General features: G+C 35.2%; 1 protein-coding gene across 1 annotated transcript in view; it reads left to right on the top strand.

Annotated features, from left to right (window-relative positions):
* The window catches only part of TENM3 (teneurin transmembrane protein 3), a 1,300,329-nt gene that overhangs the window by 687,381 nt on the left and 596,547 nt on the right, over positions 1-16,401 (top strand). The window contains exon 6 of the mRNA XM_061372205.1: positions 483-640. The gene's annotated coding sequence lies outside the window, so the exon portion shown is untranslated. The remainder of the gene's footprint in view (positions 1-482; positions 641-16,401) is intronic.

The raw sequence follows: 16,401 nt of genomic DNA, 5'->3' as shown, positions 1-16,401 counted from the left end.
CCCGAGCCTTGACTTATCTAAGGACAGCCAACAACTGCCTGAATATTGTATTGCTCAGTGAATGAAACTGATGCTTTGTACAAGCCATTTGCCCTGCATTGTTTTGCCTCTTACATATGCATCCAGAAGATAGCCTGGTCAAAAAGGCCTGGCTATGAGAGAAATACAGTCTAACTTCAGCTCTGTAGTAACCTTCCCTTGACATGGCTCAGCAGCCATAATTCGACAGGGGTCTAATAATCACGTTGGCATTCATACTGCCTAGCTAAAATTAAAATGGTGTCCACACAGAACTTGTCCAGTTTTTTTCTAGGCAGACCTATATATGAAAATACTTCTGTATTCTGAAGTTAAGTACAAGCCTTTTGCATTGTTACTTATAATGTCCCATAGCTGTTCATTTTTTAAGTGAGGAACTGGTTTTATGAGTAGATGACATACTGTCTTCTAGGCTCTAATTAAAACTTATTTTTGGTCCTTAGGTGTAATGTCTATTCTTCTGAGATGAGCTCTTAATTAATGCACAGAGATCCTGAAAGTCCCACCTCTCAACAGTAATGATTGACATCCAAGGATACATAAATTACACTAATTGAGCTTTCCATTTATACAGTTTTCTGCAGCCAACTCATCAGAAAAGGTAGGAGAACAAACCAGCATAAGAGCACTTATTTTTCTGTCATGTGTATTTTCCTGAGGGGAAAAGTCTTGCAGAACTAGTGAGCAGTTATTACTATGAGTGTCAACTCTTCAGGTTTCAGATGTAACATTTGCTTTACTATGAAAATTAACATTTTTAATTCCATAATGTACAGTTGAATAATGAGACAGTATTCAGTACTGAAAAACAAGCACACCTGACAAGTCAGTGCTCAATGCTTTGGTTTGCTATTAGTGTTGCATAGCAATAGAGACTTTCGGAACAGAAGTTGTTTGGTAAGGAAATTAGATACTTCACTGTGCAAGCAGTGTTTTATCTGTAAATGTTCTCTTAATTCTGACCCACAGTCGGAAGTGGTGACTTTCTAGTATTTGTTAAGCAGTCGCTTATTTCTAGGATTCAATTTAGCATTTAGTTTAACTGTATTATTCTGGAGTCAGTTAAGATGAAGTCACTGAATAAAGTCTAATGTTCTCATCCAAGCTGAAGTCCATTGAAACAAAAAATACTGATAAGAACATGGTTGATGGAGGGGAACAAGATGCACTAGAATGTATCAGAGAGAGATTTAGCAGATGAATTTCATGGTAAATGGTACATAGGAAGTACTACAAGCAGCCAAGGAAAAAAAACAACCAAACCTGGAAATGAGGCCAAACATAAAGTTTTATCTATGTTTTAAACAGTAATCCAGGTTACAATAATATCTTATTTGGTCTTGGAAATCAGCTTTTGCCTGACCTCTTTTTATTTGACTGTCTAGGTAACAGAACACTTTAAAATGAACTGATTTATTCCTTATTTATAACTTTAATTTCTGGTGATTTATAAAAAATTTCAGTGAAAATGGAGCTCTTAAAATAGACATTAGACTTTCGTGGCAGAAATCTGTCCAGTTTCAGAGTTTGTTTTAAACTTATCTGGTATCTATACTCTTTTCTAGAAATAGGAAGCATTCACAGTATGGGGGGGGGGGGGGGGAGAGGAACCAAACATATTTGAGATGATATTTTAGGATTATAGAAATGGAATAGAAAGAGATCTAGGTGTTTGTATCTAGATCAAAAGTGACTAGATCTATGGGAAATATGTAAACATAGATATATGTGTGGGCTAGGGACTGTTTAACTGCTGAGACGTTTTACTCTTCAACTGAAGTACGAAGGCTATAGAGAAATGGATTGAAAGGAAATCTAAACCCAGGATTTCATAAGGCAGGTGCTGGACAGAGGGAGGTCCCATCAAAGCAGTACACTGACTTTGTAACATCCCCTTTGTGTCCAACAAGGTTATGAATTTCCTGTGCAAGACTACAGAAGCAAGCAAACTGGGAGTATGGGAGCAGAGTGACTTAGAGTCCAGGCCTTTGTATTTCTTCCAATAAAAATATGAGGACAAAATGAAACAAGACTTAAATTTAGAATTAGAGGAACAGAGATATAAGTGGAGGCTAGGGAAAAAAGGGAAATGAAGTGTAAAAAAGTGGCTTTTGTAAATGCCCTTCATATCTGGAATAACTTCATACTTTTAGGATTAGTGCAAAGCTATTAGTTTGGGTGTTGGGTTCTTTTTTATGAGAATGTAATTTCATCTTCCTTGTGATATAATTTTTGTCCAAAGCAATCCATTGCAAACTTTAATGTTGCATGAATAGAGGCATAACAGGCATTAAGTAATTTTTTTCTCTTTGTTGCTGGGCACATGGAAAGAACATGCACTTTAATTTGGTTACTTTGAGAAAGGTGAATTGTTTAAAACCCAAATGGTTTGGTAGAACCAAAATGGTTTGATTTGTTAAGAAGAACAAAGATGCTTCTGTACAACATTACACAGTCACTGCCTGTCAAGGTCTGACTTTATTATCACACCTTCAGAATCTGTTTTTTATACTCCTGAAATGGCAAAAGCTCACTGTAAGTTTCATAGGCTGTATATATGTGGAAATACCTAGTAACAGGAAGCATATGCATACACTGAGTATTGACAGCTGTTTCAAACTGTAGTTAAAATGTATTTTGTGCTAATTCAAAATAATAGTTCTAGCTATATTACTGGCTTTGAAGACCATAGCAAATGTCGGTTAAACTGAGGCCAATGTTTGTCTCTTGCTTATGATAATCAGTTAGACATTAATGATAGGTATTTCATTTTGAATAGTTGCAACAATAAATTATTCTCAGGGTAGCATGGTGGAGCCTAGTCTCCTTTGGCTTTTGGAACCTGTAAAATAACAGAACATCAGTCAAGTTAACTAAGTGTGCCCTTATTACACATTCTGCATCTGTACCTGAACTGCCAGCATATGATCAAAGACTGCAGCTGTTTCAGTTATATCACAGTCACATCATAGGCATTTTATAGTTATAGCAGAGATAGAGTTCCAGGGACAACCCGGTCACCTTGCAGACATACAGAGTTCGGTGGAACCTCATTAAGTTGCACCTTGGTATTATATGAAACTGGTAGGACATCTATTAGGTATCATATATGTAATTTCTGTGCAAAAATTGTTTTGTGTGCATTTTGTAGCCATTGCCTTTATGTCTTATCAAGTAATCCAGGCTTTGTTCACACAGAACTTCAGAGTTCCATGCTTGCTTATTTTAATTTTGAATTTGTAGTTGCCAAAAGTAAAAGATTACTAATAGCCTAATGGCTGTTTTGTATTGCATGCTTTCAGGCCATGAAAAAGCATTAATAAACTATCTAATATTAATTAAAATAATTATAATGTAAGCTGGAATATAAAAATGTGTTTTCATAGCTGTTGACACATATTTCCATTTCACCTTGTGAATGAATGTTTCCCTGAAGTCAGTGAGATTTCCATTGGCATTTACAAATGTAGAATTTCACGTAGTCCTTTTTTTAGTCATAATCAGATGTGTTTTAATAACAACGGATTGCCTTTTCTATATTATCACTTTTCAGTACGAAAAATACTAGAAAGGGAGAGATCTTATTAAGAAAGTGATTCAACAAGTAATTCCTGAGAAATGTGTTGTAAGAATTGCTTAATGTTGAACACAGATTAGTTAATATTGCAACAAAATTTATCTGTCATCTTCTTTGGGATTTTAAAAACAATATGAGCTCACCTTCATTGTTGGTTTAGTTCCACATTAGAATTCACCACGTTAGGATATCGTTACCATTTAGGTAGCTAAGCAGTACAATAAAATACAGGCAGACAACTAGTCTGATATTTGAATCTTAGTATTTTGCTAATTTTTTGCAGGAATTGTGAAGCAAAAAAGCCCAAGTTTACTTAAGAAACAGGTCTAAAAAAAAATGTACCTTTGTTTTCTTAGCTACTGTTCCTAAATATCTTCACACTTCACAGTTAAAGAAAAATACATGTATTTGTCCTGGTATTTTCCAGTGCATGTACAAAGAAGAATAGGTTGTAAAACTAAAATATGTTAGGTGGGATAATAATCTATTATGGTAACAGTCAAATTGCTTGTCATGTCATGAAGGGTTATGCTTTAATTAAGCAGTAAGGCATGACAGGGTGTGAGTTACAATGTAATATTTCTTGTCTAGTGTATTGTTAGGCAAAAGGCCAAAGGCCTAGTGCCAGTGAGTTCTGCAGGAATAAATTATTATGCTATAATTTAAACAATGCAGTATCATATTGAAATAACTGCAAAATATTAAATTTTAAATTAAAGAAATATAAATTATAATTTCTATGTACCTAATTACTCCACCAATAAACTACTTTGTTGCTAAGACTATCACAGAAAAGGGAGATTTCTATTTAGTATTGGATTTAGATTTATGTGGCAGTTAAACTCCAAAGACCATTGGTTTTGGAGATCTGGAGCATACTATTTTAATACCATTTTTCCCAAAATAAACAAAGAAAGACATACATCTCTGAAGAACAATATTCCATAAATTCTTTCTTTTCATCGAACAAAACTGGTGTTCAACTCTTACAGATCTTTGTGAAACTCCTCTTACCTGGGAGCCTTGCATCTAGAGGAGGCTTTGCTGTTAGTTTATCTTTTGAAAGCACAATTTTTCTTCTTCCCATTCAGAAGAGACACATCATTTATAAACCCCTTCAAATTTATCAATTTATCTTTCAGAATAATTGTTTTTGAAAAATTGAAGTGTCCATGGTTGGTTGGGTTTGGGTTTGTTTGTTTGTTTTCCTGGTCATCAAAGGAGAAGTTAACAGGAAGACAAAACCACAGGATTCTGAGAGCTCCTGTTATATTTTTCTTCTACAAAGCATAAAATCAAAGATACTAAATAACTGGAAATGTTGAAAAAAGTGATGAGCTCTGCTATTTTTTCATCAGTTATATGATATAGGTATAGAAAAACCTATGTAGTCAAGTCTTAAAATGCATGATGTTTACCGCTGCTAAGAAATCATACCTTACTATCCGTTTTCTGAAGTTCTTTCACATTCTACATGTATGACTGAAAAAGATTCAGCAGGTTCCATTCCTTAACTGACATCTGTGTGCAGTTTCCTGTTTGAAAGAAATTAGAAGCCTTGTCCATTGGTACATTTATTTGTAGCTGAGCACCAGTCAGGTTAGTGGTCTCAAAAGCAAAAAAAAAAAAGAAAACAACCAACCAACAACAAACCCAAACAAACCTATTTCTTAGCTGTGCAATTCAATAGAGTTGGGTTTTCTCTCATTATTTTACATTGTTTTTGGCAGTGGTGTAAATCAGTATAGCTTTGAGAAGCCACAGATCTGCTGTACAGTGTCACTCCAATCTAAAGGGTTTTTTTGTTGCATTTTCATGTTCAATCTGAGGCTTTCTATTGTCTGATGTGCTGTTGAAAATCAGATAATGGGATCAATTTGCAAGTTTCCATTTGACTTCTTAGTTGATTAAAGCTTGCTGTCCTTAAGTAAAACCAGTTGCCTGATCACATTGCAATTAATATAGTTCTTCTCAGTGTTGTAATATTTACTATGGTAAATGCTAGCAAACTAGCTTAAACATTACTATGGTAATGCTAGCAAACAATGCTTAATTATTTTTTTTTTTATATATATGTCTCCAGTACACCTGCAGGCCTCATGTAAGAAAGGAATTAGTTTTTAGGTCGGTGCATGAATAAAAAGACAATTTTTTACTTTTTTTACCCATAACACTTGAATTACAAGTAAATTTGCCTTCAAAGGATTCTCTCTACACCGAGAAAATCTGTCACTATGACAGAGTTCACAGGAGGAAACAATTGCTTTTGTTTTCACAATAGTTGAATAGCTTCCTCTTCTTCCTAAGCACAATTCATCAAAACTAAAATATACTGCACCTCTGATATGGTTTTCCACAGCCAGCTAAGGAATTTTCTTTTGGTTTCATAGTGATTAAGAGGGCATTTCTACTTGTTAGCTTTCAGCAAAGGGTTGTCTTTAATCTGAGACTGCAGCCTAGATAAGTGGTCACAGCAATTATTCAGCATTAAGGCATTTTTAATGCCTGTAACTCCTATAAACTGATGTTTTGACTTACTTTCACCATTTTTCTAAAATACAAATTTGTATAACTACTGCATAACTTTAGGAGAAAAATAAAGCAGCAATAAAAAATGTTCAGGGCAAAGGATAATAAACTGCAAATGTAAGCTTCTGTTTTTCAAAATAGTAATGCTTTAGTGATTCGATTAGCAATGACATATTATATGACAAAAGAAGAAAAAGGATTTAGAAATGGAAACTAAAAATAGTTGTGTGGTAATTTAATAACCTGGCAGATTTTATTCCATCTGTTAGGAAGAGTTTGAAAGCCATTTCCTGCTGCCACTCACACCGCAGAAGCTTCAGAGTTCAGAGATGGAATCAAATACCTGATGTGAAAATCTGCTGTTATGATGCATATCCAAAGATTCACATCAATATCCTTGCCTAGAATATTGTGTAGGGTTATTTAAAAAAAAAAAATAAAAAATTGCATCTTAAAAGTTTAGGTTTATTATTTATCTCATTGTGAATGCCACACATTCACAATGTAGAGGGAAAAGGACTAAAAATACTCATCCCTTTCAATTTGTGAAAATTGTTGAAACTATTCTGTGTGACTGGACAACTCAGGAAACCAGATTTCTCAGATAGGTGGTCCAGTATTCAAATTTCATGAACTTACTTTCAGGGTGACAGGACAGTGGCAATGATCTGACCTCTATTCCCATACAGCATTCATAAGTGAATTGGGGGAAGAGAAAATCAAGTCTAATTATGTGGACAGAAGGTATGAAGGAGCATGTATAGTTTAAAGCTCTAGCTGATGAGCTAGCCTTCTAACCCACCAGAAATAAGTGCTGGCATGAGCTGTGTTCTGGTGAGGGGTTAGCTACAGCAACCCTCATGTATCTGTATGCAGCTGGTAGGGTACTATATTTGGTTATTTCTAGATGAAATTTTACAGGTGTGTGCTAGGTTTAAGAAAATGTAAGTTAGTTTTTGTCTTTAATAATAGAAAATATGTAAAACTCCTGGTAATGATGACAGTATCAGAAATAATAGCTTCTCTTCACTGGTTGAGTAAGAATGTAACTTAAAATTAGACATAGGCGCTCTTTTTAAACATGTCTTTTTTTCTTTGGTCTTTTTTTTGTCTTTTTTTTCCAGGTGTGTTTATATCTGAAAATGTAAAAATAATCTCTCTTCCCATCAGATAAGATGTTCATGAAAAATTAAAAACCTTATGTAATGCGCTTTTCACCCATTCACACATTCACATGCTTTTTGCAACTTTTAAAATGCTCTGGCCCAAGACTGTATATTTCACCTGAAATCACTTGTTAGAAAATTTTAATCACAAGCAGTACAGGCAATTGTAGCTGTGGTGGTTTTTTTTTATATTCGACTTTTAAAAAAATGTCCCCACTGATATGTTAGGAGCCTTTTCAGGTGTGTGATGGAAGTGGCATGATTACTTGCTATGTCCTGAGCCCTAAATGAGGGGCCATTTAGTGTCTTATCAACTGCTGGCTCTATAGGATGGGCTTTTGCTTAGATATTTTCAGAACTGGGCTAGAAAAGGGATATAAGGGTATAAATCCTTGTTCAACATTATCGATCCACCAAGCTGTCAGGATGTACTTGTTTCCTACCCAGTCCATGTGAAACAAATGCAGTGTTTACAAATACAGATCAATTCAAATACCAGTGTTAACGATTTTCAAAAGCATTAGAAAATCTCTCATTGTAAAGTTTCACACTAACATCTTTTATCAGACCTAAGATTGGCCTTATGGAGTAATTAAAATTTAATAATACTAGATTACCTTGCTAAAGCTAAGTTCACTGTGGGTTAATACATTTTTATATTGAAATCAGATTTCTTTGTCCCAGTAATACACCTTACATTTAATAAGACCAGCTCAAACAAACAAATCTGTTAATGTTCAAAGTATGATTTGTGTGTTATCTGGTCTTCTAGAGAAGGATGTGTAACTTTTGGTGTAAGCAAAAGCACTGGATGAATGACCCATGTGCCCTTCAGACTTAAGTAGACTGCAGTCTCAAAAAGTTAAATCTTAAGCCAGCATGAATTTTACCGTATGGAACAGCGAAGTTGATACAGTTGTTTTTTTTAATAGATCAGGCATATATGAAGTTTTTATTAATTGGTACTGATTTGTAGGAAGCAGGCTTAAGTTTAACCTTTCCTTTGAACAAGGATTATTCTAAACCTTCCTTCCCTCAGCCTTTGAGCCTGCATTAACACTGGGCCAGATATACCATAATGATACAGTATTTACCTATGTCACTTTAATTTGGCATAAACAAATGGATCTCAAATACGGCTGGTTTGCATACATGTCCACCTTATAACCATTGCTAGAAAGAAATACCAAGAAATTCACAATATGAATAGATGTTGATACCGGCAGTTCATAAAAAAAGTAATCTTGAAGAAAAATATGCCTAATGATACAAAAGTTATGAAAATTAAGAAATTACCTCAAGCATTGCATGAGTGTTATTTGCTTAATCTTTCTAGTTGCTTTCAACTGTGTATTAAATGATTGATCAGCTCAAATCAGACTTCAGCCTTTTCATTTATAAAGCTAGGAACTTTTAGATCTGTAACTGTGAGCTGCACACCCCAAGGTGGCTTGAACAGCCAATAGAAGTAATAGAGGTGATTAAACCTTGTCACAGGGGGTTAGGTGTCGTGCTTTCTTCCTACATGACAGGCTGTGACAGTCAAACAGCACTGAAGCAGAACAAATGACTGTGGCAGTTTGCTGCAAGCAGTGTTACTGTCCCCACTCCCACTAGAAAGCTAAATGCTAGGTATTCAGCTCAGGGAAATTTCAAATAGGCCATGCAAATTCTGGTTTCAAAAATTTCCCTGCAAATAAGTAGTGACATGCATTAACTACAGAGTGATTGTGTTGTTCTGTGAGTGATTGTCCACTGTCTGACGCTGTCCATGATCATAGTTTGTGAGTGACACTGATGCATTTACATCTGTGCTTAGCTGATCTTGTTAGGGAAAATCTGCCTTCATTTGAGAGAGCTGGCGTACTAATGTAATGAGAATGAAGGTTATTGTTGCTCTTTAATGCCTGCATTTGTTTGTCACTCTGAATAACTGCACACAGGATGCTACAAGAACCACGTACCTGACTGAGCCTGGGATAATATCGTGTACGTTCAGACACACAAGCTTTCATTCCTGAGTAAAAGGGACTGACTTCAGGAAGATTGCGGAAGGGTGAACTTTGAATTTTTAACAGATCCCTCAAAGGAAAAAATTAACCAAGAAAATGCACACAAATTTGGTCTTTTCAGTTACAACATTCCAGGCTTTTGTAACACAACAGGACAGACAGATTTTGCAGGAAAAGGAAACTAAGAAACTTAGTAGTCTGCTTAAGGGAGTGGTGTATTATCAATATCTTGGTTTTTCATTTTAAGCTGAATTTAAACAGAGCTCCGAACCCAGAAGAGCAGCAGTACTGTGGGCCTACATATGTATGTATTTACATACGTAAAGGCAGGTAGAAGGGGGTTGGAAAAAGGTCAAGAGAACATCTAAGAAGTCATAGGAAAGTCAATACAGATAAGAGTATTTTCATTATTTCAATATACATCTTTTCTAACTAAAAACATATTTCTAAGTAGAGAAATGTGCTTAGATTTCTTACTGTTTTCAGATAAACTAAGTAATTCTGGCTTGAAATGTTCTAGCTGTTTGTTGGTATTAGCAATAACGTTAGATGAAATTCTCTCACCTAGCTATGGGGAGTTATGTTAGAGCAGTGTAGTTGAGCTTGCACTGAAAAATGTTCTTTCTAGAAGAACAAGGCCCTTGTTTGGCAGTTATTTACTTAAAATTAATTCCAAATTTTCCAGTTCTTCTCAGAGCATAGTTTAATCTTGCAAGGCGTATTTTTTCTAATTTTACTAGTCTTTCCTAACAAGATAGATAGCAATTAGTTTTTAAACATTAATTTTTCAGCACGCTTTTTTTATTTCTACTAGCTATGGGTATTGAACATGTAAAGCTTTACATGTGTGTCCCATTTTCACATACATTCACATTGTGACTCCCCAAACAGGGGTCTCTCAATTTTAAAATCCATTAATAAAAATCCTATCTTATTAAGGCAAGAATCACCAAAGCTTATCTTAGATCTGGTCGTGTACATTCATTCTCGGTGAGATTCCCTTGCACTGCCAGGCATGTTGCCTTCTGACAACTCCTGAACTCTGCTCCTCCAGTTTACCCAAACCAGTAGATGCTATAATAATGTTTGCTGGTTGATATACTGGTATGGCACCCTACTCTTTTAATACAGGGCATCTTTTTCACTCCATTCTCTCTCCAGCAAATTATATAAAGCTTTTCACAGATGAGATCTGTGCTGAAATGCAATTTCAGTTTCTTGGACATACCTGTCCTTTCCTCAGCCCTTTAATGCCCTTGTTCCTGATAGGAATTGAGACATGCTGGGAGGGAAGGATTTGTAGGCAAAGATGCCTGAGAAACTTTATAGGGAGTATTGTTTCCATCTGGTGAACATTGTGTGGTTCGCCAGGGAAAACCTCAGATCCATCTGTCTTTTCTGGGTATGTCAGAGGAGGTTGCTGTCTAATAAATATTACCAGTGTTCTGGACAGCCCTGGGAGTGGTTATGAAATGAAGCAGGACTTTCACTGAGCAGTAGGAAGTTAGAAGTATCCTTTTGGAACACCTTCTCATCTGCCAGTGTCATTTCTTCTCACTTCTCTTCCCAGTTTTTTTGCAGATCCTCAAAAGATTGGCCAGGGGATGTTATAATCTGGTTAATTTGTGTCACTGAGCTAGGACTTTGGCCTTGTAATGCAGAAAAAGGGCTTGCAAGACAGCAGGAAAATGATGGTTGCCTCAAAAATTGCACTCAGATTAAAAAAAATATTAATGCCAACCTCAAAAGACTAATTGGTCTGCTTTGGAATTTCTATCCATGAAGTTGTTACCTAAAATGCAAGATTAGGTACTTGAGAGCCATTCTAAAAATACAGACATAAGCATTCTATTAGAATAAAAGAAGCCTCTTCTGCTCAAATATCAATCTGGAGTATTTTCACAGAGAAGTGTAATTCCTTTTAAAAGCTGACATTTTTAAACCAAAAAAGCTAGAGGAGGTGATGTCAGTATCAATCTTAAATGGTTTTTAATTAGTAAAAATAAATTAATAAAAATGACAACAGTTGAGCACAGAGTAATCATGTTTACAAAGCTACTCAGCAGTTTGTTTAAAGTCAGTCATTAAAGTCATGATTTGGATGTTCTGTCTTCCTTACCCACCACACAAGCAGTTAATACAAAACACTCCATTTTACTGTTATGAAAGGAAATATATATTTTTTTCAAAGAGCTGTAAATTAGGTTGTGCTGGAAGCATCCATTTTCTTGCCTCCATCACTGCCAACTTCCACTGTTTTCTTTGATATATGATTTGCAGACTACTATTATTATTTATGTGTTTTACAGTTACTACGAATGACCCCTCCCCTTCCTCAGCCCTAAGCCACAAATCTGAAATGAATAAATGCTGTTTATTTTGACAGTCTGCCTTTTGTCTGTAGAACAATGACAAACTACACCACTGACAGCCAGTTGTTGTTTTCAAGTACTGCTCTTGAGCTCAGTCTTTGAATGTTCTTTAGTACCCAACAGACAGTCTGGAATAAACCAAGTGCAAATGTATTACATTTGTTTAGCATGCCATTACACCATTATCCAATACATTGAGTAAACAGAAAGAATAAATTACATAAGCAAGACAGGTTTTAGTTATCTACATTTCATTTCGATTCATACAACTGTGGTCATATCAAGATTAATACATTAATGCTTTTTAGTATTAATGATTTTAATACTCATAAGGAGAATTGCCTTCTGACTGGACTTAAGTGAAGGAAGAGAACTAAAGGGAGATGTTTTAATTATTTGTCATATCTAAGAGCATTTCTGTTCACTCCATCTGAACTCTTCAACAGAGCTAAGGCAGCTTGGAATGACATGATGAATTTCATGAATGTCTTCTGACCTGTACCTGGTCAGTTTTCAGGGTACAGTTAGAAAGACCTGCTTAATATCTAATTGTAGGTAGCAGAACGTATTTAGTAAGTAATCAGTTTTTGTATTTTGACTAGACCCTGTATTCAGGCTAAATGTGAACTTATAAATATACCCAGGTATTTATTTGATGTAATTTTCTTTATATTAGAATTTGCATAAAAATGTAGCATTTCTTCCTGAAACTAGATTCTATATTTTTGTTTGTGCCTCTTTCTCCCCTTACACATACCTGGCGTGTGTGTGTGCATGTGCATACACACATGCAAGCATAAGACAATGCTAATTTATAATCCTTTTTTCAATGTATTTATGCATGTTTATGTACATAAATGGATACTGCACAGTTTTATGTACTTAACTGGCTAAACACAACACCACAAAAGATTTTCTGGAATTTGTGTTATTATGATAGAATATTGTGCTACTTTTAATGATGGAAGAGCAATGTCTGATGTTAAATCTTTATTCAGTGTGTAATGCTGCACACATCCAGTATCTGACCAAAAAGAAAGGTTTTTCCTGAAATACATGCAGTATACTGCTCAGTATAGGTCTTTTAAAATTCCTTATTTTGTCTGTGGTGTCTGAAATTTATTTTTTCTTCTTTTCTCTGTTCAAAGATAATGCAGCAAATATAAGCAAATTCCAAGTGTGCATTGACACTGCCAGCTGGTAGAAAATACATTTCATTTAAAAGTCTTTCTTGGATGTCCCCACAATTTCAGCCATTAAAATCTGCAGTTATTTTTTTCGTTCATATCTCAGATGGATAATTTGCCTTATGCTTTTCAACTATCTGTATCTCCTCATTTATTGTCTTCTTTTCTTCCTTAATTTTCCCTTTGAAGTCTCCAGTACCTGTTTTATTTCTTAGACATCCTGTTTTCCTCCTTGCATATACACCTGGATGCATTCTCAAGATAGTTTTCCATCTGTTAAAAAAGGGGATTTATTATTTTCATTTTATATACAAATTAAAGCCATGAAGTAAGAAGGAGGGTAGCTGCAGGCTGCACAGATTCCTGCAACAGAGTAATTTCTTCAGTATTGCAGTCTTTACACTAATAGCCAGAGAAAACCCTTGAAGAAAATACATGAACTAATATAGCTTCTTTGTATACTGATTAATATAAAATGATAGTTCACCTATGGGTCCAGCAAAGGAAATCAATATTCCTGTATGTTTGAAAGAACTCTTTTGTGAGAACTTTTCTGAGGGTAAAATATGGTAAAGTGCATTAAAATATAGTATGGCAATATAAGCAGGAAAATATTCATCTAACTGGCAGGAAGAGGGCCTAGTATGTGTTTTGTGTGGTCAAGAAGTCAGAGTTGCAATTAGGTTTCCTTCCGAAAGGCTCAATCCACACTAAACTCAAAAGAAATACTCTTCTAATTCCAGTCTTTCTACCTTATCAGTTTTTTATGGTGTTGGACAGCATGAAATTAATGAGTGAATCACACAGCACAATACATGAAATCAAGAACAGGTATATACATTCAGTAAAAAAAAAAAACTGGTTTGGCATTCTCAGCTAGGTAGTCTAATCCATTAGAGAATATTTCATCCTTATGTGTTACCTCCTGGCTGTCAGGCACATTGCTATTTGAACAAACAGCATTGTGCTCATGCATACAGCTTAAGTATACTTCCTAAAGACATAAAATGTGGTTTAGCTATTTCAGATAATATCTAGGTTATGGCCATCATCTAGCTCTAATAAGCTACTCGCCATCAGTAGAGCTATCCAAGCTTTAATGAGTTCCTTTTGAATCTGGAGATTAGTTAATCTTTCATGTCAGTTTTTCACAGCTGTATATTGATTGATTTATTTTTTTACTTTGACAATGAATAAGATGATTAAAGAACGTCTCATCATTAGTTTTTTCCTGTGTATTATAAATGAAAGTTACAGTCGAAAACAACAAAAGGACAATGGATTATCTCTTAAAACCTTAATACAAAGCATGTCACAAACACTGCTTGTGATATTTAAGATAAAAATCTAAAAACACGTTTTCAAAATTAAGATGGTCTTTACTGCTATTTGAATGTATACAGAGAGATTGATAAATACTAAGATCAGTAAAGTATATACAAGAGTTGCTTTACTGATGTAGCCTAGAGATGAGACTTCTTGCTTGCTGGGAACTTCTGTTATCAATTACGAAGACTTCAGAAAATAAATATTTTGGCCTGCAATATAAACTGCCCAAACATAAGCTTTCATCAGGAGTGTAAGAGTGAATTGTAACTGTCAGGCTTTAGCTTCCTAATGTGATTTTACACATTGCAATCTGTGTAGATATGTGTCACATGAACAAAATTTACTTCAGTTATAATGATCCAATTATCTTTGCTATTTCTCAAACCTATGGAGAATGTGCAGTTTCATATATATTGAATATCTTTAATTAGCTGGAAACAGGCTACAATGGTGAAGCTACCATTCGACAGAAGTCTTTCTCATGCTTGCAAAACTGTTTATTTGGGGTAGTTGTAGTCACTTGCAGAATAGTAGTCCAAGGTGAGCTTCCTTCAAAAGCAGGATGGTCAAGGTCCCTTAATTACAAAAAAGCTGTGTGTCTTCCCCAAGACCGGGGAAGTTTTTTTGCCCAGCCATTCCAGCTGCAAAAGCCAGAGCTATCTGTATTCAGCCCTCCTCAGCTTCTGCCTTTCCTTCTGTAGTTTAATTCATCGCAGAACTGGATGGCATGGGATCAATGCATGAATCCTATTTCAAGTGACAATACATTAATTTAAAAATAGGAATATACAGCCATCTTGACAACCTAGATTTGGTATTTTAATCTAATAGAAAAGCTTTCATGCACTTACATTGCCTCTTGGCAGCCTAAACAAATCTCCATCTGTGAGAGTAGTACTATACTGATCATATGACTATGCTGTTTACACTTCTATTTGAATATATAAAGCAGATTTTCAATTATAAATATATTTCTCTTCCTTTGAGTTTCCATGGGCCCTTGGGGTCACTTGAGAGATAAAACAGGAGCAGTGACAATGAAACTGTGAGATGACCCGTAAAGAATCCATAAGTTCAGACCCCTTGCAGTAACAGACCAATAATCATAAAATCATTTTCCTAAAGTGCTCACTCAAAGCACCCATACAGGTAGACGACATTGGCATTCACAGCTACAAATTTTACTGAATATTTTTTACCCTTTTTTCTTTTTTTTTTCTCTTTTTCTTTTTTTTTTTTTTTTTTTTGGCTGCTATCGTAAGTATTCTAGGAGTGCTACTCTGTGCCTCACATGCACAGATTTTACTGGAACTTTAGAGTGCAACCAACAGCAGAAGAAATGCAGACATAGGATTTGACTTGTGACTACTAGACAGTCTTATTTTGCTGCAAAGTTGCCTTAGATAACACATCAGGAGCTCACAGAACAGTATAGGAAGCACCTTCTGAATTGAATGTGACTATAATTAATAGTCACCAAAATGACATAAAAAGGAATCTCCTAGACCATTTCTAGTGTCAGCTTGATTCCTCTCTTAATCTGTAAAGAACTTACTACATCAAGTCCAAACTGTCACAGAAAAAAGAAGGGGGGGGGGGGGGGGGAAGCCAAACCTCAGAGAAGCTGCCATTTCATAGGCTGAAAAGCAAAATGAAACAAAGATCTCTGAAGTCTTATAAAGTTTGCCAGAGATACCTTGTTAGTAGTTAATCTTACATACAGAACATTAGAAACCATTGTGAAAGGCACCTCTGCTTCTGGTTAAATTCATTGTCTGATTTGATAATGCAGAGCATATGCAATTTGTATTAACTTCAGCTGTAATGGGGGCTATAATTTATGTTTTTCAAAAGGATATCTTACAGCTAAATACCTGAATTTCATTGATGTCAGTGGAAATTACCCACTAAATATTCTCAAAGACTTGCCAATTATTTTTCTATGTTGTCAAGTCAATGTTTCCTGTGCCTTTACTACTAAGGAAAATTACAAAACTTAGGTCCCCATGTGGTCATTAGAAATTCAGCCTCAGAAAATGCAATGTTCTTTTTTTGATTAGTTTTTCATCAGCATAAGAAGCCACAAAATATGTAAAACTTGTTTTTGCATTCTGGTACTGTCTTCAGAATGCTGGGGTGTTCTCCAAGCAATGGAGCAATGTAGAATTCCCAATACAAAGAGATTTACAA

This window comes from Neopsephotus bourkii, unplaced genomic scaffold (genome assembly GCF_033783945.1).
Source record: "Neopsephotus bourkii isolate Nb327-2 ecotype Australia unplaced genomic scaffold, CSIRO-AGI_Nbou_v1 NB_168, whole genome shotgun sequence".
Classification (NCBI taxonomy): domain Eukaryota; kingdom Metazoa; phylum Chordata; class Aves; order Psittaciformes; family Psittacidae; genus Neopsephotus; species Neopsephotus bourkii.
This window is presented reverse-complemented; position numbering and strand designations above follow the sequence as displayed.